We start from the raw sequence: 22010 nt of genomic DNA on the forward strand, positions 1-22010 counted from the left end.
GCAATCTCTTGGGCACCTTGTCAACCAAAAGGGGTATTCTGGTCGATCCGGCCAAGATAGAGGCCGCGATGCAGTGGGAAATTCTGAGGTCTCCAACTGAGATTCGGAGTTCCTGGGTCTAGCGGGTCATTACCGGAGATTTATACGGGACTTCTCTGAGATTGCGGTTCCCTTTGACTCGAGTGACCAAGAAATCGGTGGCCTTTCGTTAGGGGCCTGAGCAGCGGACAAACTTCGAGACTCTCAGACAACAAGTTTCGGGAACCAGGGTAGAGCTCCAGTTAGGATTCAAGTTCAGTTATGTGTTAGGTCGGGTGCGTGTGTGACCCAGTATGGAGAGTGTTGTAACTCTGCGGGTGTAGCAGTAGCATTCACTAGCAGTCAGATAGTGTTAGAGTGTTGTAAGTCTGCGGGTGTAGCCGTAGCATTCACTAACAGTCAGATAGTATTAGAGTGTTGTAAATTTACGGGTGTAGCCATAGCATTTACTAGCAACCAGCTTATGATAAAGTGTTGTAAGTCTGTGGGTGTAGCCGTAGCATTCACTAGCAGCCAGGTAGTGTTAGAGTGTTGTAAGTCTGCGGGTGTAGCCGTAGCATTCACTAGCAGTCAGATAGTGTTAGGGTATTGTAAGTCTGCAGGTGTAGCCGTAACATTCACTAGCAGTAAGATAGTATTAGAGTGTTGTAAGTCTGCGGGTGTAGCCGTAGTATTTACTAGCAGCCAGATTATGATAAAGTGTTGTATGTCTGCGGGTGTAGCTGTAACATTCACTAGGTTGGTAGACAGCACGAGTGCATTGTTAGGACGCGGAAGGGACAGTAATACCCACCAGTTCGGGTGTAGCAGTGAGGATATGGAAATCCACAAATTGGATTTCAGAATTACCTAGACGGATTAGACCTGGTTAAGCCAGTGATAAGACTGTAGAAGCACCACTACAACTACGAGAGCAAGGAAGCAGTGGACTGCTTAAGGTCATTCGTGACATAAGGCTACCAATGGTCATGTAGCAATCAATTTTAGCCTTGGTTTGGTGACGTCAGGATTTGACACATGGAACCGATCGGTTAGATCAAAAAGTTGTTAGAGTCACAGTGGCATGATAACTAGTTGCAACTAGTTCCAGAGAAGGATTTCGTTTAGAATTCGTGTGAGGCGACTAAGTGGGAGTCCTTTGGCTCCGCAACCAGGCCAGAACTCGGTATTTCAGATGATCGATGAACGAGTTGAGACCAGGGAGGTCTCGTTAGATTTTTGAAAGCAGCCATGTGACAAGATACTTCTTTAGGCAATTCAATGTTCAGATAATTTCAGCGATTGGCAGTATTAGCATTTGTGTATAGGTTGCAAGTTCGGACGAAATGACAAATTGCATGGGTTATGCTAAATGATCTGCGGGGATGATTGGGTCTGTGATTTCAGTTTTCTATTGGGGGCCTCAGGTTATCAGAAGTGGAGTAGTCAGTTGAGGATAATCAAACTGGATTCAATGATAATGATTCAGTATGAGTGGCCTGTCAGGAATTCAGACCATCTTGAGACAACAGATTTTAGATCGAGTAGATGTTATCGTGTCGCGAGGAATTCGTTCACCTGCAGATTTTAGGGCCTTGCGAAGATTGTTCACGGCTACCCTGGGAAGGCTAGGGTGTGCCCAAGATGGTGACCATGTCACTAGAGTGGTTGGGCGTGTAAGGAATTGTAAGGAACGATTTCGAGGACGAAATCTAATGTAAGTGGGGGAGAGTTGTAACACCCTGTTTATTAAGTAGATTAATAAACAAAAAAATTTAAGAAAGAATAGTAGCCCTAAAATCCATAATATTCAGTGAGATGTTGGTTTTGGAAGCCAAATGTTATAATTTGGATTATTCGGGGGCTAAAGGGTAATTTCTGGATTTGTTTTGCAAAAGATTCTCAAAGCGGAGGGTTGTTTGGGTAAATTATGGATCTTAGTTTGAATGGAATTTAAGGTGAAGGGTTAAGCATGTAAGGTGACCAAACATCAGGGACTATTTATGCCTATATGTGAAAATTAAGCATCTGGTCCCCTGTTAAGCGACAGAGCGTGAGGGAGGGACCTGTATCTGCTCTTGTTGGCTCACCCGCATCATCAGATTATAAGGAGAAAATCCTTAGATGGAATGAAGGGAGTATATGTTCTTAGGCATTAAGAGAGAGGGAGAGTGAAGAGAATTGTTATATAGGATTTACGAAAGCAAAATATGATTTGAGTGATTGAAGAGTTAGAACACGAAGAGTAAATATTAATCAGATCTTATATTGATGAAGACTGATTACAGAATAAGCAAAAAGGATATTTGGGTTTTAGAAAGTTATCCTCTACTTCTATCCTCAGTCCCTATTTATAGGGAACATGAGTGTACACAAAATATACTAAGTCTAAACATTACACTTCGCACAAATATGACTTAGTAAAATAACATAAAGATGCGAAACTATACAAACACAATATTCGACTTTTACAATTTTGCTTCTACAATCTCCCCCTTTGTAAACAGTCGAAGCTATTCAGTCCATAAGCTTTTGAACAGCAGAGTGAATTGTCTTTCGCACTTCTCCATACCAGGAAATCACCTTCTTGTCTCCTTCATTGTTCTTCTTGCAATTGTTCATATGAACAATAAAGTGCATATATTACGAAGAAATATATCTTTCCACCTCTGAGACTTGAAACAAGAATTTCTTAGGGTTCCCCTTCATATCTCTTCCTGAAAACACCATGCCGAAAGGTTTCAGGCATATTTCCCTAACAACATATTTTGATAATGCTGACTGGGATAAGGTTTCTTCCCAAGGAACGTTCACTTCTCTTCCCAACACAGTCGCCAATTCTTCATCAGTAAGAGCCAAACAATCGAAGTAATTGTCGATGTATGTCTTAACATGTGAGAAGCCTATCTTGAACACTCCAGTCTCAGATCCTTTGAGCTTATTCTCTTCCATATGCTTCAAAATCAGAGCCACTTGAATCAAATCGTTGCAGTTCATCAGAGGAAAATCAACTACAGTGAAGTCATACTGCTTGTTGTCTGCTCGAATAACAAAATAACAGAAATTTTGAAGCATGTCTTCAAACAATGTATCTTTCTTGATTGTTAAAACCTTTTTGATCTTCATTAAAGACCAAACTTCATCCGGATTCTTCCCCAATACAACATGAAATCTGATTTCCATGTGTATATAATCATCAGGATTATCAAACTTCTCGCTAATCTTGTACTGAGCAGTAATGAAGAGCATTTCGTTGATTGGAAAATCTAGCTGACAATTGTCTGGATTCGCAATATCATAACTTCTCTTTGGCTTCTTCTCGAATTCATACATTTCCCTCCCCACAACTTTTAACTCTATGGTTTCATAAGAGTACAACTTCGCAGGATCTCCTTTGTTCATCGTGGGAGGATCACTTGCCCTTTGCCTCATGATGCTTTGTACTTGCCTCATCCTTTCCAACTCTGCCTCAGCCTCAACTTTCTTCTCCTCCTTCAATTTTTCATACAATATCCCTTTTCCTTTTCCCACTACATCTGTTTGAGGTTGAACTCGAACCTCCTTCTTTTTCCTCAATAGAAATTCCTTCGGCAATCGGTTTTGTGGTTATTGTAGTTGAGGAAATTGGCTTCGTAAGTATGGGAAGAGAAGTTTTAAGCTGGGTAGATATAACTTTTCCCACTGTCTTCGCATCCTCCTCTTTACTTGAATGCTTCTCTCCCCCTTGCACCCCTGTGAAAGCAGGTGGGTCACTTTTCGGAAGTAAAGAGGTAAAATTTGCGATTGGTGCAAGAGCTTTCTGAATTGCTTGTTCTAAAGTATTAACCTTTAGAGACAAGAACTCAGGAGTGAGAATTTGTGTAGATGAAGATTGCGAAACCACAGTTTTCAGCTCAGTCACCAACTTGATCAGCTGATCAAACTTCTCCTGGGTTTCTTTGTTATTAGCTTCAAGGATAGGGACAACAGTAACCTTTTGTACTTCTATAGCAACCACATCAATCTTCTTTTGAACTTCGACATTTTGAGAATTAATATCCCTGAGCTTCTTCAAAAGTTCGGTTTTCAACTCTTCAAGCTTAAAGTTGACATCCTCCCAAACTTTCTTCACATCCTGTACAAAGAGAGCATGACGTTCTTTTGCAACAGTTTTCAAATCCTGGACCACCGAAGAAAAATTACTCCCTTGAGCTTTAATGCGAAGCTCATTATTTTTATCAGACTGATCAACCTTCTCCATTATACGCTTCTCAGCACCCTTAAGCATTATATCAACCTCCATTGCTGAGATAGAAGACATCCTGCCAGAATCAACTTGCGACTGAATAAAGACATTTAACTTATGATTCAGGATTTTAAATTGCTTTCATGTCATAAGCATATGATCAGGAATATCCTCCTCCTCTGAATCAAAATGAATGTCTTCAAGTACTCCTCCAAAGGCTCCTCCTTCAGTTTCATTATCAGATAAAGGTTGCGAAGGTTGAGGAGTTTCTGGTGATTGTGAGGGAAAAAGGGTTGTAAATGGGTTTTGAAGTGGATGATCAAAAATTGATGAGGTTGTCGATAGAGTTGTAGATGGAAATGAAACAAGTGGTAAAGAAATGGGTAAGGTGATTGGTAAAGTGGTTTCAACACTCGTGATAGGTGCCCCCGTATCAGATACGTTGACAACCATATCAGAAATAGGTACCTCCTCAGAAACTGATTTGGTAGTGACTATTTCGAGTGGTTCTGTGAGTGGTGTTGTGGTAGATATTTGCGAAGTAGGGGTAATGGAAATGATTGGCAAGGAAACATTTACCGTAGAAGACACCGGTGGAGTTTCTGGAACTATCTCTTCATCAGATGATTCATTGCGAATAAGAAGCTTTCGCTTTTTTAACAATGTTTGTTGCATCTGTTTCGCAACATCTTGAGCACGTTGTCTCTTAGATCCTGGAGAGACCGGAGCTGGAATATTGCAAACGGTAACTCCTTTACTGCTCACCTCAGTCTTGCGAATCTTTTTCAATACCCCAGACTTGGAAGGTATTGTTTCTTTCTTCGATTTAGATGAAGTCTCTTCAATATGAACATCTTCATCCTGAGCTTGTTGCGAAGATGGACCTTTCGCATCCTTCTTTGTGGACTTCTTCTTCTTTGATGGTGCAGCAACATCTAATAACACTCCAATAGGCACCGATTGATCGATTGTTTTCAAATATCTCACCAAGACCTTGTGAGTTTGAGAGACCTTGCGAAACATCGCATCAGGAATGCGAGCAACATGAGTAAAAATTTCCTCATCATCTTCCACTACCTTCGGAAATTGATATAGAGAAAATTCAGCAACTTCAACATCCTCCGTTACTGGAATCCCTTCTTTTTCATATACCTTCTACAGAATTAAGCTCCAATACCTTGCACACGAAATCCCTTTTTCAGAATTTGTGTTTTCGAGACTCTTAACAAATTCCTTCCATAACTGGGTTGCATAATCGACGCCGATGTCATAGTACAAGCCTATAATCATGGCATATACTTCCATTCGTCCCCTATCCAAACCAACTGTGCGTCCTGTTAGGCATCTGAGAAAAATACCAAACAAGAAATTCCATATGCACGGCAACCCAGACTTTCGAAAGTTACTTATCTTCTCAAGCTCTGGTTGATGGCTCATCTCATTGAACATGTGAATGATTTGAGCGTTAACAGGTTTGAAAAATGGAGGATTGTTTGGAATCTGCAAGAATTCAAAAAACATCTTCTTGGAAATTTTTACCCGTTTGTTGTTTATCAAGTTGAAGGTTATCACATCAGTTGTATGGTTGTATGATGCCGTTGAAGCTGCCAAGGATAACCATGTCATCGGAACAGAGAAGGAACTAAACATGGCAGTGAACAGGGGTGATCGTTTCAGGGCAACGATGAGCAGCTTCAAGCCTTCGGGATAAGAAGAGACATTTGGATCAACTTGATAATTGGTGCTTTGGATTTTCATCAGGGATTGAGAAAGAACTTCATCAGTGTTAGATTGAGTGGCCGTCATTGTTAGGGTTTGAATGAGATAAAGTTTGATCAAGTTTGAATCTTTGGAGGTTTGTGAGAGTTTTGTTTGCGTAACCGTATATAGTATTCTTGATCCCCCTTTTATAGTTTACCCAAATTGATTTGAAATTAAAACGGGATGCATTTAATGTTATCCGATGTGGCACCTTGAAAATCGGATCATGATTGCAAAAGATAACCACGCTTCTAAAAGTAACTGTCACATCTCCTTGAAAACCGGATAGAATACCAACCATCTTGAGTACACAGCCTGTCAAGTTTCCCGTTATAGAATCTGAACCGTTAAAACCCTTCGCATGGAGGCAAAGCTCTTTCACTTTTGGGATGTAAAGTGAAGTCATATGCCAGATTTGCGAAATCATCAGCCTGAGTTGGTTTTACTCAGAGCCTCAAGGATTTCGTGTGTGCATTGTGTCAACAGAATAAGATGAGAAACAAAACAAAAAAATTTGGAATTCTGTGATGTCAAAAATTCAATTTGACATGAATGCAGTTAAACCCCAGGCAAAGGTTGCTTCGTTAATCATCAAGAGAGATAATCAACAGCTTGTGTATTTTCCCGTGAATTACAATCGAATACTTTTAGATAAGTATCGAAGGGCTTCTTTTAAAAGATATTTTGGGTTGGTTTCAAATTTCATTACATATCAGCCTTAACATAAGGTGAGAATATGTAAATGAAATTATTTGTTTGACCAGTGTAGTCAGTGACAAGTTGGCTTTTGAAAATATTTATCATGACTAGGATTTGCGAATAAAACTCACATAGAAATCATATTCAAAAAAAAATTGAACTGGATCTTGTTGGGTAACAAACATCGTGGGTTGCGAATGTTTGATCAAGACCACACATGCGAATTGAATATGATTTGGAGTTTCGAAATTTTGGTACTGAAACAAAAGTTTCGTTAAAATCTGGAACGATGTTCCCCGTCAATTCCTTAAGGTTTATGATTTTTGGGTTTCACTTCCATCACGGTATCATGATGTTAGATCATAAACACATACTTGTGATTTGTCTAGGTTTTGATTGGTTTTGATCAAAGACCTCAAGGACAAATCTCTTCAAAAATTTTGATTGAAAGAATTGTTTGGTATAAAAAGATTTGTTAAGAATCGAAGTGTACCTCTGTTATAATGGACAAAACAGAAAACTCTTAACTCATTTGAGAAGAGTAAGGTAGCTCTTTTGACTTATGCGAATATAAGCCTTTTGGGAAGAAATTTTCATGTGATAATTTCATTAAGGCTTTCTTTTCTCACACATAGAGTCTTGTTGAGGCTTTTGGTCTACATACAACAGCATGCTTCTAGGGACATCCTAACTAGTTTTAAAAAAAATTGATACCTTCCCGTAGAAACACATAAGCATGACCTCTTCACATTAAGCCCTGTACTAAATTCTCAGCACACAATATTTAAAGAACAAAGAAAACAAAAATATTTTTGTGATTTTTGAATTTTTCAAAATTAAAAACATAACAAAATAAAATCTTTTTGGGTTTTTAATTTTTCAAAAACAAAAATGAATAAACATAAAATCTTTTTGGATTTTGGATTTTTCAAAAATTAAAAACTACAAAATGAATCGTAAACCTAACCTTAGTTGTTATGATTTCAAATGCGAAAAGATGTGGATGCGAAGCCATGCGAAGCCTCTAGATGAACAGTAACATCTGAACAAGTTTGACTCATAACTGCTGAACGAGACTTTCATGCTTGAGTTTTTGGAATTGAATTCGCATCAACCATCCCCAAACCTGCTAAAATTCTAACAAATGATTTTTCATCAAGAGGTTTTGTAAAAATATTAGGAAGTTGTTCAGTTGTTTTAACAAAATGAATTTCAATATTCCCATCTTCCACATGATCTTTGATAAAATGATATCGAAGAGCAATGTGTTCTGTCTTTGAATGTTGTACTGGATTATGACAAATGCGAATTGCACTTTGCGAATCACAATACAAGGGAATCTTTTTCATGTTTATTGCATAGTCACGAAGTTGACTCTAAATCCAAATAATTTGCGATGTGCAAGCAGCAGCAGCAATGTATTCAGCCTCAACAGTTGATATAGCCACACAAGTTTGTTTCTTCGATTGCCAACTCACCAACTTCCCATCCAATAGTTGACATCCACCACTCGTACTTTTCCTATCCAAAGTACATCCTCCTAGATCAGAATCTGAAAAAGCTTGAATGAAAAACCCCGTTTTTGAAGGATACCAAAGTCCTAACGAAACTGTTCCCTTAAGATAGCGAAAAATATTTTTCACTGCAGTCAAATGAGGTTCTCTGGGATTAGCTTGATATCTAGCAAAATTTCAAACCAAAAACATAATATCAGGTCTACTTGCAGTTAAGTACAATAAAGACCCTATCATGCTTCGATAAAGTGTTAAATCAACAGCAGGAGCATCTAACGAAGGAGTTAGTCTTGTTCCTACTGCCATTGGTACTCTTAGTTTCGTGCTATTAGTCATTCCAAACTTTTCAAGCAAGTTCTTCGTATATTTTTCTTGATTAATTAAGATTCCATCCCTGTTCTGTCTTATATTCAAACCAAGAAAATTATTAATTTTTCCCATCATGCTAATTTCAAATTGACTTTTCATTAGATTTTCAAATTCAATTGACAATGCTGGATCAGTCGAGCCAAAGATAATATCATCAACATTAATTTGAACAAGCATTAGATGATTCCCAACTTTCTTGCGAAATAATGTGGGGTCTACTGATCCTTGTTTAAATTTAGATTGTTTCAAGAAATTTGTAAGTGTTGCGTACCAGGCTCTTGGTGCTTGTTTTAATCCATATACAGCCTTATCTAGGATGTAAACATGATCATGATGTTCATCGTTTATAAACCCTGGTGGTTGTTCAACATACACTGTTTCTTCGAGTTCTCCATTTAAGAATGCACACTTAACATCCATTTGATAAACATTAAAGTATTTGTGAGCTGCATAAGCTAAAAATATGCGAACTGCTTCAAGTCTTGCAACAGGTGCAAATGTTTCTTCATAGTCTATTCCTTCTTGTTGCGAATAACCTTTAACCACTAGTCTAGCATTATTGTGAATAATATTGCCATCTTTGTCGGTTTTATTTTTAAAAATCCATTTTAATCCGACAATTGAAACATCAGAAGGTTTAGAAATTAATCTCCAAACCTTGTTTCGTTCAAATTCAGCCAGTTCAGATTGCATAGCAACAAGCCAATCTGAGTGTTCCATAGCATCCTTTACTGTCTTTGGCTCTATTTTCGAAATAAAGACATTAAACATACATAGTTCTTGGTTCGCATTCAGTACCTCATTTTTCGCACGAATTTGAGCTCTTGTCAACACACTATCTTGTGGATTTCCAGTTACCTGTTCTTTTGGATGATTTCTTGTCCATTTCTCAAGTGGTGGAAAATTAGGATCAAATTCTAATGGTGCATCTTCATACATATCTTCATTTTCAGATCATGCAACAGAAAAATTATCATTTAGTTCATGAAACTCATCATTTTCATCAAGATTAATTGTCTGTGTTTCATCATGCTCCCCCTCAACATGATATTCATCTTGATGCTCCCCCTCAAAATGATGTTCCTGTTGATTTTGCGAATGCTCCCCTTCAACTTGATGATTCATATTTTCATTCTCCCCCTCGAAAGTTGGCTGACAATCTTCATGGATACTCGTATGCTCCCTCGCCATACGAGCATCAGGCATACTTTCGCAAGTTATTGACCTTGTAGTAATTGTCGAATCATCAGTATGTTTTGAGGATTCTGATGTTTGATTATCAGGAGCATTATTTTCCGCTTCAATTGCCCTGTCAGGAATTTCGAAAATTAAGTCATAATCAAAATCTTTTATTTCAGAATTATCAATTTGAGTATTTGAATCAACAAGTATTGATTTATTTTCAAATTTACTATCCGTTTGTTTAAGATAGTAATCATCAAACGTTAAATTGAAAGTTTCTTCAACTTTTCTAGTTCTTTTATTAAGCACTCTGTATGCAACTGAATTCTGCGAATATCCTAAGAATATGCCTTCATCAGCTTTAGCTTGGAATTTGGACAAATTATCTTTGAGATTCATGATAAAACACCTGCAACCAAAAACATGAAAGAATTTGACATTAGGTTTCCTATTATTGATTATTTCATATGGAGTAACATTGAATCTTCGATGAATGAATGATCGATTCTGAGTAAAACATGCAGTGGAAACTGCTTCAGCCCAAAGATATTGAGGTAGATTCGCATATGTTAACATGGTTCTAGCTGCTTCGCATAGAGACCGATTTCTTCTTTCAACAACACCATTTTGTTGCGGAGTATATGGTGATGAGAAATTATGCGAAATGCCTTTGCTTGTGAGAAAAGAATCAAGAGTTTGATTTTTAAACTCAGAACCGTTATCACTTTTAATTTTGCGAACATTCTTTTTCAGACTAAGCTCAATCTTTTTGATAAAATCAATCATCGTCTGAGCAACTTCAGATTTTAACCTGAGAAAAAATACCATGTGAATCGAGAAAAATCATCTACAATAACTAAAATGTACCGCTTTTTATTGATTGTAGCAATAGTCGACGGTCCACATAAGTCAATGTGAAGAAGTTCCAATGGTTCTACGATTTTTGAATCGATCACAATCGGATGACCTTTTCTATGTTGTTTTCCTTGTTCGCAAGCTGCACACAGAGAATCACTGTCAAATTTTAGTACAGGTAACCCTCGAACTAAATCTTCAGTGACAAGTTTGTTAATATTGTAAAAGTTTAAGTGTGACAATCTTCTATGCCAAAGCCAGCTGACATCATTAGATGCTTTTGATAGTAAACACACAATAGGTTTTCCCACAATTGGTTTGATGTCCAGTGTAAACATATCACCATATCTTTTGGATTTGAAAAGTATTTCATTTGACTTCGCATTTGAAATGATACTTCCTTCTTCATTAAATACAACTTGATTTCCAGTACCAACAACAAGTTGTGACACACTTATCAAATTATGTTGAAGTCCTTCAACATAAGCAACTCTGTTCACAGTGAATTGTCCATTTGTGACTTTCCCATAGCCTTTCACTTGACACTTGTGATTATTCCCAAATTTGACTACTCCTGCATTTTCCAAGCTTCTATAATCTCGCAAGTTTTCCTTTCTTCTAGTCATATGACGAGAGCAACCACTATCAATATACCATTTCGTATCATATTGCTCGTCACACATCACCTGCATTTATTGGAAAAATTTAGGAACCCAAGACTTGTTGGGTCCATCATTAGTAGAATGAAACAAATTCTTTGAATTTAAAAACCATGTTTTCACTTTGTTTGTGACAGAATCCATTATATCAACATCATCAGATCTATATATTGAAATATAGTCGTTCAATAGTTTTGGATTTCCATTGATTATAATCTTATCCTTCACAACATTCACATTTTTGATAACTGGTTTCCATTTTTGAACTGGAACTTGCGAATGATGAGATGATGAACTAGCAGTGGAAGAGTTATTTGCGAACTTGTCAAATGCATTCTTGATTTGTTGCTCTGAAAACTTCCCACTTTGATATTTTCTTCCTTTCCCTTCAAACCAACGATTAATTGTACTTATATCAGATTTTCCTTTTGTATATGAAACTTTGGTCGGTTTTGAGATTGAAGGATTTGGAAAATTTGGTTGTTTTGGTGAAAATTTCACTTTTGCTTGAGTTGAATCTTTCAAACTTAATGAAGTATTCGTGAATTTGCCAACATTTTGAAACTTTTGATTATTTACAAATTTTTGCGAATTCTCAAATTTTCGATTGTTGTCATATTTGCGAACATATAGAATTTTGTCAACAAAATTTATCGGTTTATGAAAACTTGAATCTGTTTGTTTATTTTTGCTTTGAAATTTTGATGATGTTGTTTTTGAAATTTGTTCTTTTTCAGCTCTTGGTTTGTCATTTGACACAACTTGCCAGAAAATTGCTTTTCTTGCTTTTCTTTTTGAAACATTATTTTATGTTGAATAATTTCCAACCATCAATTTGAATTCGTGAGAATTTAATTTCACTTCAGCCTTTGGTTTTTCAACTTTTTCAAAAACTTTGTTTGGTTTTTCACCTTTAACCACCCATTTTTGTAATGATTTTTGTTTTTGAAACACATAAGGATTTTGAGTTAAATTGTTTTCTTCTGTGTTTTGATTTGCGAAAAAACCTTCAGTGGTTGACCTTAGATTATTTTTTTCAATCATTTTGTTGAATTCAGGATGAATTTTCTCAGCATTTCCTGTAGTGACAAAAACTTGATTTGGAAAAATGGTTTTATCAGTGCATACAAAATTTGGATATACCACAGTGTTGGTTTCCAAATAATATGCGCCTTTGTCATTTAAAATTTTGTCAAATTCTTTTGTATTCTCAAACACTTGATCAACCACAACTCGTGGAGGTATTTCATGTGAATCTTTCACTTCTTCTTTGTTTTCATCAGTATCATCAGATTTCCAGCTTTCAACTTCCACATTATCAAACTTACAATGTTGCGAAGTTAAAGGTTTATCAATTTCATCCTCTACTATCGAATCAACAATAATTTCTTTACCTTTGATCTTAGATGTGATATTAATGATTGACAATTGAGAACAATCAACCTCTTCTTCATCTTCTATCTCACTGATTTCACTCACATTATCTGAATTGTCATCAATATCAACATAATTGAATTGAGATGCAAGAGATGAAGTTTCCGTTTTCTTTAAGATTTTCACTTGTTCACTCTTTGTCAAACTTTCATTGACAATGTTAACCAACTCATCAGCATTCAGAAATTCATCAATTTTGACAATACCATATGGATATCTATCATCAGGTATTTTGTCAAATTGAGCAATTGTACTTTCGCAATCATAAGAAACAACATCAACTTTTTCACGTTCATACTCAAGAAAAGGTAAAAGTTTCCTATGTTGTTCTTTGCTAATGTCAGAAGAATGATGTAAAGCAGTTAATTTTGCATACAATCGTTTGGCAGAATTACAATATATGTTCCTTTGTGCTAGCAACAACCTAACATCATTTGTAAGATTATTCCTATCACAATCTACATTTTTGATCTGCATTTCAAGTTTTTATACTCTGCTCCTTTTTATTTCTAATTCTCTTCGTGTCTCACCTAGTTGCATATTTAATTTTTGAGCTTCAGTACTAGCAGACACAATAACAGAATCAAAATAAGCCACAATATCATCAAATGAAACAATTTCAGCATCATAAGCAGATAATGGAATATTAAAAGATTCAAGTATTGCACGTACCTTGGTGGTCATGGGTGATTTGTCCGTGGATTTTGATACGAAGCATTTCCCTGAAATGTCCTCTTCGCAATCTTCAAAACTTGCGAACATGACTCCATGTGTGGGATGCCTCATTTCTTCATCATCAGATCCTGATGACCAGATCTGATATGTTCCACTCTCTTCATCAGCAGATTCACCCTTCGCAACTAGAGACACTCCTTTTGTCTTAGCGCGCAATTCTTCAATCTTTTCAGAATAGTATGCTTCATCTTTAACTTTTTCTTTCTTTTCTTCTTTCTTTCGCAACATGCAATCGGCTGCGAAGTGATTCGCACCATTGCAGTAGTGACAATAGATTCCTGAGTCACCTTTCAGCTTTTTCACTTCTTTCACATCTTTTTGTTTCTTATTAGCTTTCTCCAATTTCTTCCTCTCCTCTCCTCCAGTTTTTGTGACTCCACTCTTCGCATCACTAGCCTTTCCTTTTGGGTTAAAAGGCTTTTTGAAAAACTTCTTAACTCTGTTGTTTGAATAGAATGCCACAGCTTCATCATCAGAGTTCATTAAAAATCCTTCATCATCTGAACCATCTTTTTCATTAACATCAACTTCTAATACCTTTGAAACAAGAGCCAAAGGACCTCTAATACTCTGTTTTGATTCTTCATACATTTCTGAAACTTCACTTTCATGTGTTTTCAGCTGATTGTAGAGATAATTCAAATGAGTTGTATCAAAACTCTGTTGATTCTTAATCATCATGCTCACACTTCGCCATTCCTTGCGAAGACCCATAATGAAAGTTAAATTGAAATCCATGAGAGACCTAGTGATTCCATACCTATTGCAGCGAAACATAAGCTCATTCAGACGATCATAGTAATTTTCAAGAGTTTCAGCATCCTTTTCTCTGAATTCTTTCAGTTCAACTAGACATTGCTTCACAGAATTGATCTTCGTCTTTTCGCTACCTTGATACTTCTCTTTTAGAGTGTTCCAGATGTCCTTTGCTGTTTTAAAACTACGAATGTAATTATAAACCACAGGATGAAGAGCACCTCTTAGTTCCCTCATGCACCTCTTTTCATTATTCTTCAACCGTTTTTGTTGATCAGCAACTTCAGCAGATGCAGTAGAAGGTCCAATTGGTTGAACATTAGCAGGAGCTTGCACTGTTCCATCGATATAATTCCAAAGTTCTTCATCAATTCCATTTAAGTAATCTTCCATTCTATCAGCCCACTGATCATAGTATTCTGGAATTAACATCGAAATTTTGGTTGAGGAACCAAGCAAGTGAGAAAAGGAAGTCATTGTATTCATGTTGAAGTTCGCCATTGATGTACACATAAATTTTCAGAAAGCTTGAAAAACTTGATGAAATTGAGAATTGATCAATTGAATTGATCACAAATCACTGATCGATTACTCGACTAAACAATTCAAAGACAAAATCAATTCAAATCTGAAGATCAAATTTGATTTTCAAAACCAAAATGCGCGGAAAATTTTGAGTAAAGTTGCAACTCAAAAGCAAATGATTCTAACACGAAAATCAGATCGATGCAGTTTGAATCCTGCTCTGATACCAATTGAAGAGAATTGTTATCGAGATTTACGAAAGCAAAATATGATTTGAGTGATTGAAGAGTTGGAACACGAAGAGTAAATATTAATCAGATCTTATATTGATGAAGACTGATTACAGAATAAGCAGAAAGGATATTTGCGTTTTAGAAAGTTATCCTCTACTTCTATCCTCAGTTCCTATTTATAGGGAACATGAGTGTACAAAAAATATACTAAGTCTAAAGATTACACTTCGCACAAATATGACTTAGTAAAATAACATAAAGATGTGAAACTATACAAACACAATATTCGACTTTTACAATTTTGCTTCTACAGAGAGATGGAGTAAGAGAGAGAGAGAGGTGTGAAAGAGTGCCATGACCAAGAGGAAGTCAGAGATGAGGAGGCTGCCGCCACAAGGCTATGGCGTCCTTCGGAGCTCTCACTGGAGTATTTGGTGAGAGAAAGAGGTGGTGGTAGACTAGCGAGAATGAAATCAATCCTTCAGCACCCACTCTACTCGACACCGTGAACCCGATGGGGAGGCGTCTTCTAATGGTTGCGTTACTCTCCGACATTTGCATGGGTCTCCGACGAATCCCGTATGTTCAGCAGTGAAAGTGGGTAAGAATCGATTCACCCTTTTTATTTCTTATCTCTCATTGGTGATTTCGATTAGAGAGAGATTGATTGATGGGTTTTAATCCTATTTCTCTGGTCTAATGATTTTCCAGCGAGCTGTATCGCCGACGGCGGTGCTAAAAGCCATTAATGGCAATGACGATTAGCAAGGTGATGACCTTTGTTTTTCTCTTGAGCAAATCACTGTGGCGCCTTCAAAGAATAAAGAAACATGAGATGGATTTGATACCCTCATTCCTCTCCAGAGACGATAAGGGAGACTGTTGAGTGCTTCCAACCACCGGTCACTGTGTGCAGGAAATGGGAGCTTCACTGGAGGTGAGGCTACCACTGGAGTGGAAGTGTGGAATTGGTCATGGAGGGAGGCGTTGTTTGGCATCGAAGCTGGAAGCGATGAAGTTACTGGCTCCCTTAACTCCCCTGTTTGGATACTTAGGCCCGATTTCTAGTGGGCTAACGAATTGTTTATTGGGCTGGTAAACCAATTGGCTAGATGATGAAGCTATCTAGTATTGGACTTGGAATTTGGATTGCAATAGCAAGGCCTTGTTTTCGGTTAATTATATTTTTATCATGTGAATACTTAATATGGACATTGTTTATTTAATTAAGGTTTGGAGTAAGTATTTATATGAATATGGTTATTCAATGCGGACCAGGTAATATTAGATAGCGACATTTAAATGTGATTTACGTTGAGGAGATGGCCAATTATACATAATTGAGTTTATCTAAGACATATCCTATAACAAATGAGTTAGGGTGAAATAAGTCTACCCAAGCAGTTGGGACATTGAATTGATCTGGGGTTAGACACCTTACTTTTAAAAAAGACATTTATAATATTTTATATTGATCTATGTATTAAGCCCAATCACACCATATGATTTATTTAGAAGAGTGATGGACTTAATGGATTAAGTCCTTAATGGGTTAAGTGAGAAACACTTAACCCTAATCGTCATTTTATGTGAAACCCTAATTTCACTTGGGTTTATTGTTGGGCCTTTCTATTAGGCCTTCATGATTATGTGATATTGGGCCATTAGAATGTCGAATGTTGGTCTGGACTTTTGGTTGCGCCTTAGAATAAGACCATATAGAGGTATGGGCCCAATTTGGAAAATTGGGCCATATGTTGGGCTTTGTGTAATGGTTGGACTTTTGGGCCTATGGATTGGGCCTTAGGCTTGAACAAAGCCAAGCATGGAGTAATGTAGTAATGACCCGAAGTATGTACTTATAGTGATGTAGTGGAACCCAATTATTAATTAGGTGATGGTTTGATATTGACAGTTCGGGAAGCTGTTATCCAGCAGTTGGGATTGTGTCTCCGGGACTTCAGTAGTGTGAGGTGAGTTACCTTCCAGTAGCGGTGGGTCTACGGCCACAATGTCGGCCCACAAGTAGGAGATGTATGTTAGATGATTGTATTTGTGATATTCATCTAGGTTTGCTACTACCTCATATGTTATATGCTGGCATGATATGTTATATGTGATAGTGGTAGTTGGGGGAGAATTGTCCCCAAGTTTGGTTGTTAGGACCGAAGGGTAGGTCGAACACCCCATATATGTCTGACAATATGTTATGACATGTTTATATGCTGGCATGATACGTTATATGTGATAGTGGTAGTAGGAGGGGAATAGTCCCCAAGTTCGGTTGTTAGGACCGAAGGGTATTTGGTGATTCCATGCAAGACCGAGAACCCTCATATGACCCCACCTAGGACCTAAAATAACTCCAACCTCAAACCCTCTGACCGAAATAAGCTTCTTAGACGGCAAACCTTTGACCGCAATCAGCTCCACCGAAAACCCCTTTACAACGAGAACCTTCTTTGACAGAAGACATTATGTTCTCGGTTGAGTGGATAGACCGCAATCCCCTCCTTTAGGCAGTGGAACACTTTCTAAGGTGATAGATTACACTTCACTATGCATGCCAAATCATATTTTACACTATATATATATATATATATATATATATATATATATATATATATATATATATATATATATATATATATATTACAACCGAAAACCATTTTCATTTCACATATTACGCCCCAAAAATCTATCATTTTTCTCTCTAAACCTTCATATGAAATCTTCATGTCACCAACCGAAATCATCATCAAATCTTCTTAATTTCTCAAGAATACCATCCAAAACCCCAAGAAACATTCATATCATCATATTTTTCACCAAGAACACAACACCCAAGAACATCAAGATCACCTTTAAATATTCTAAGAATTATTGTAAGTTTTCTTACATGAACTAGTGTATTTAACACTTTAAATTATTAGATTATCTAATTTATACCCAATATTATGTGTCAATATAAATTAGGATACGGTTAAATTATACGTGTTCTAACCCGAGGATCATCACGACCAAGTTGTACCCAACCAAAAACACACACACGAGGTGAGTTCATACCCCTACGTTTTCACGGTTTTTAAATTGTTTAAAGGTGGGGGGGGGGGGGGGGGGGGGGGGTATACAAGTAAAACACAAGAAATATTGTGTTTAAAAATATAAATTGCTTATTATATTTTTTTTACCGTAATATACAGTTAAACGTGAAGTTTACTAAATATGAAAAATATCATTATTATTAAATTTACAAACAATTTACAAAACATGTTAAGACGCAACGGTTTTTACATCAATACGAAAACAAACTTATAAACTATAATAGGTATAGTTTATGGAACAAAAGATACTATTTTACAAAGTTCAGGTTACAACACGGAAACAAACTTATAAACTATAATAGTTATAGTTTATGGAACAAAAGGTACTATTTTACAAAGTTCAGGTTAACATATAAACTAAAAGGGTTTTCAGTTATTACTTGTAAAAACGTTGAAGCAATTTGTGAGACGCCTTCGTATACTTATCTAAGTACTGGTAGAAGTCCTACCTTGTAACCAGAATCTCTTATAGGGAGAGCGAGATATTTGTGTATAGATCTATTTGGGATTGACAATCCCACACCTTGACTATTAGCTACAGTCTTGCCAGCAGGCCTGGGGTGGCAAATGTCGTTAACATTCCGACACCTGAAGAACGTCGCGATCAGGCCGATTGGGTTAGTATGGTGATAAGAACTCACAAGGAGAAAAAAACGATATGTTTACGAATAATATATTTTCAAATAAGTTTATTTGAATATTAACTTTACATTTGGATTTCAGGGCAAATATACGTTCAAGAGTTTTATTTAAATAATAAAACAATATTACATTATTTTCATGTACAAAATTTCTAGATTTACACACAGATATATGAAAAGCAATACATTATATTATTTACTAATATAGTACGAATAGAAGTTCAGAAAACATATATCGAATATCCTTTTTGCTAAAGTCTATGATTACTTAATGTATGCGTTAGGATTATATATAATAAATATCTGATAGGTAGTGGAATGTGTAATTTCCGCCTTTCTTCCTGTTCCATGTTCAGTTGTGGGCTTAGGGCAGAATCACCCAATCGACTGTCCGTTCGATATTAATTATATAAAATTTGCATACACTAAGCAATCATAGGAGGTAACAATAGTGGTCATACTAATTACGTGAATCAAAACCTCGAATCATAGATTATAAACATAGGAAACTTATACTTTTTTGGTCTTAAAGTACTACGACTATGACTTCTTTACTAAGAAAATATTGGATTTTCTGGAAGAACACATTAACGAATTCGATAACAAAGAACATATCTTTTCCAACAAAATACTTATGAACTCACCAACTTAAATGTTGACACTTTTTCAAACCACTTGTATTCTCAGGAAAATTAGTAAACATGTACCCTATAAAGCATTATGAAGACGGAGAATAGTATCATTACGTCTTATCTTTTGCTATAGTTTTAATGTTAAATAAGCAATGTTTTGGAATACAATGTAAATACTATGTTATCAATACAATGGTTGTTGTTAATTTGATTACTATTATACATTTGTTGTGATACTGTACATGTCGTCATCCACCCCCAAACGTTTCCGCCATTTCGGTTTGGGGGTTTGACAGATTGGTATCAGAGCATTGTTTATAGTGAACTAAGTATATCAACCATAAAATATATACAACTATAAATACAATTGGATAAAAATACTCTGATCAAGAGTTATACTTTTAAAATATATTAATATTTATACAAAAGTATATATATATATATATATATATATATATATATATATATATATATATATATATATATATATATATACTAGAACAAGTATCATAAGAAGAACAAAACAAAAGTATTTAGATGTTCGCAACTACATTCAGACCTAGACAGTTATGCAATCATATCTGGGATAAATATAAGCTGATCAACTATATTTATCTGAGATACGGACAACATATGTTTGGGAGTGATACTGGTTTTGCAACAAGTCTAAAACTTACCAACTCTATATACAAGGGAATACTAAAACCAAACATAAAGTTTAAAATACTATAGGAGTATTTTATGATACTATACAATAACAAGTCTAAAAACTTATCAACTTCGTATACCAAGAAGCTCTAGAATCAAACATATAATTAAAATATTATAGGAGTATTTTAGGCACTATAACTAACTTATGTGAAAACTAAAAGATCTTTAATGGTAGGCCTATAATTACTGAGTGTATATGTTAAGGTTATATATAATTGAGATTTTTATAGATTTAGAATTTGTGATTTTTTCTCTATTTCCTGTTCCTTTTTTGGTTGTGTTTTTAGAGTAGGATCACTTATTCGAAGGTCTATTTGATCTTGGTTATATATAATCTGTATACACTACGTGATTATAGGAGGACCCGTTAAGGATCATCATAAAAATTTCAGTAGAGATACTTTTATTAATCTCATAGATTTTTTAGACACTCCCATTCTCGCACGAGCAACATAGGTAGATGTAACCACTCCATTTCAATAGCCATCAAAGGAGTTGAGGAACAACCAAAAGAGGGTTCATGAGAAGAATTCCGAGAAAGGACCGAACGAAGAGAAAGGCACTAGAGAGATCATTAACGAACCTTACCCTATCAGGAGAAAACTAGAAAGCACTCTATACGTCACACAAATAATTTATAAACTGATATAACTTAGTGAGTTAGTAATTACACTACTCGCACTATGTGTTAAGTTTACCGTACCCTTCATCACAACTAGTAACAGTAAAATTGAGAGAGATACTCCCTTCCAAAACCCATGAAACCCGATCAACTTAAGATTTCAACATCTATCCTCTATTTTGTTAAACTTAACTTTGGTACAATGCCTTCTCTCACTCACTACCATCAATGCATCATAAGGATGTTGGTCGAAACATTGAGAATTGTACAACAAAATGAGAAATTTATATGTATATATATAAATAGATAGAGTACAAATAGCAACGAACTTAGTTACTTACGAACTCGTTTCACATCATGCAACAGAATCATGTCTTCACATGGAAATAACCGGCCAACCGATGAAACACCGATTCTACATATAGACTCCGCTACATTCCAAGTCGTCGTAAAAGTTATCGTGACACCTGTCATGGCGCAATTCAATGCTAGCAACACAAACAAAAATGGAAACAGTGTCGACAATTCAAACTGTAGTAACAACCAAGGAAACCAACGAGTGTCGGTCGTCAAGGGCACCCTAGACCACAAACCTAAGAGCAAGAAACGAAAGTTTTGGAACAAAAAGGAGCGCAAATTATCTCAAGGTCTTGCAAAGAGACAACAACCTGTGGCAGCCCCCGCATCCACAACATTTGCCGCTCCAATACCATCCAGTCGATATGATGGAACACTACCAAAGGGCAACAACTGTAACCTCCATCACAAGGGAGTCGGTCAGGAGTTGCATTCCAAGAACTGCAACAAGAATGGGCACACTACTCGTTTCTATAGGACTCCGGCCCAACACATCACTTCAACCACCAATGTTGGTACAAGTCAAGTATGCCATGCATGCGGTGAAACGGGACATTTCAAGAGAGATTGTCCAACAGATAGGAATGACGGAGGAGTGGGAGGAGTTTAACAACAGGGCATGATGAAGCAACGAGGAACCATACTACGATTTTTGGTACGTTTCCAAACAACAATAATAATGTAACGACCCAAAAATCAAGGGTAAAAATTTCATTTTTAATATAGCCAAAACATTGATACCATTTATTCCAAACATTCCAGAACATTGCTAAGTAAAACATTTATCATAGTTCATCCCAAAATCATTCATTGCAGAAAACATAGGTGTGTGAACTGCGATCAATCCGGACCCTTCTTTTCCACATCGATGATACCTGAAACCAAAATTGTAAACCGTAAGCACGAAGCTTAGTGAGTTCCCCAGAGCATACCCCACACACAATCCACCATCCACATATTATATTAGCTATAAAAGCT

The sequence above is a fragment of the Lactuca sativa genome, chromosome 2, assembly GCF_002870075.4.
Source record: "Lactuca sativa cultivar Salinas chromosome 2, Lsat_Salinas_v11, whole genome shotgun sequence".
NCBI lineage: Eukaryota > Viridiplantae > Streptophyta > Magnoliopsida > Asterales > Asteraceae > Lactuca > Lactuca sativa.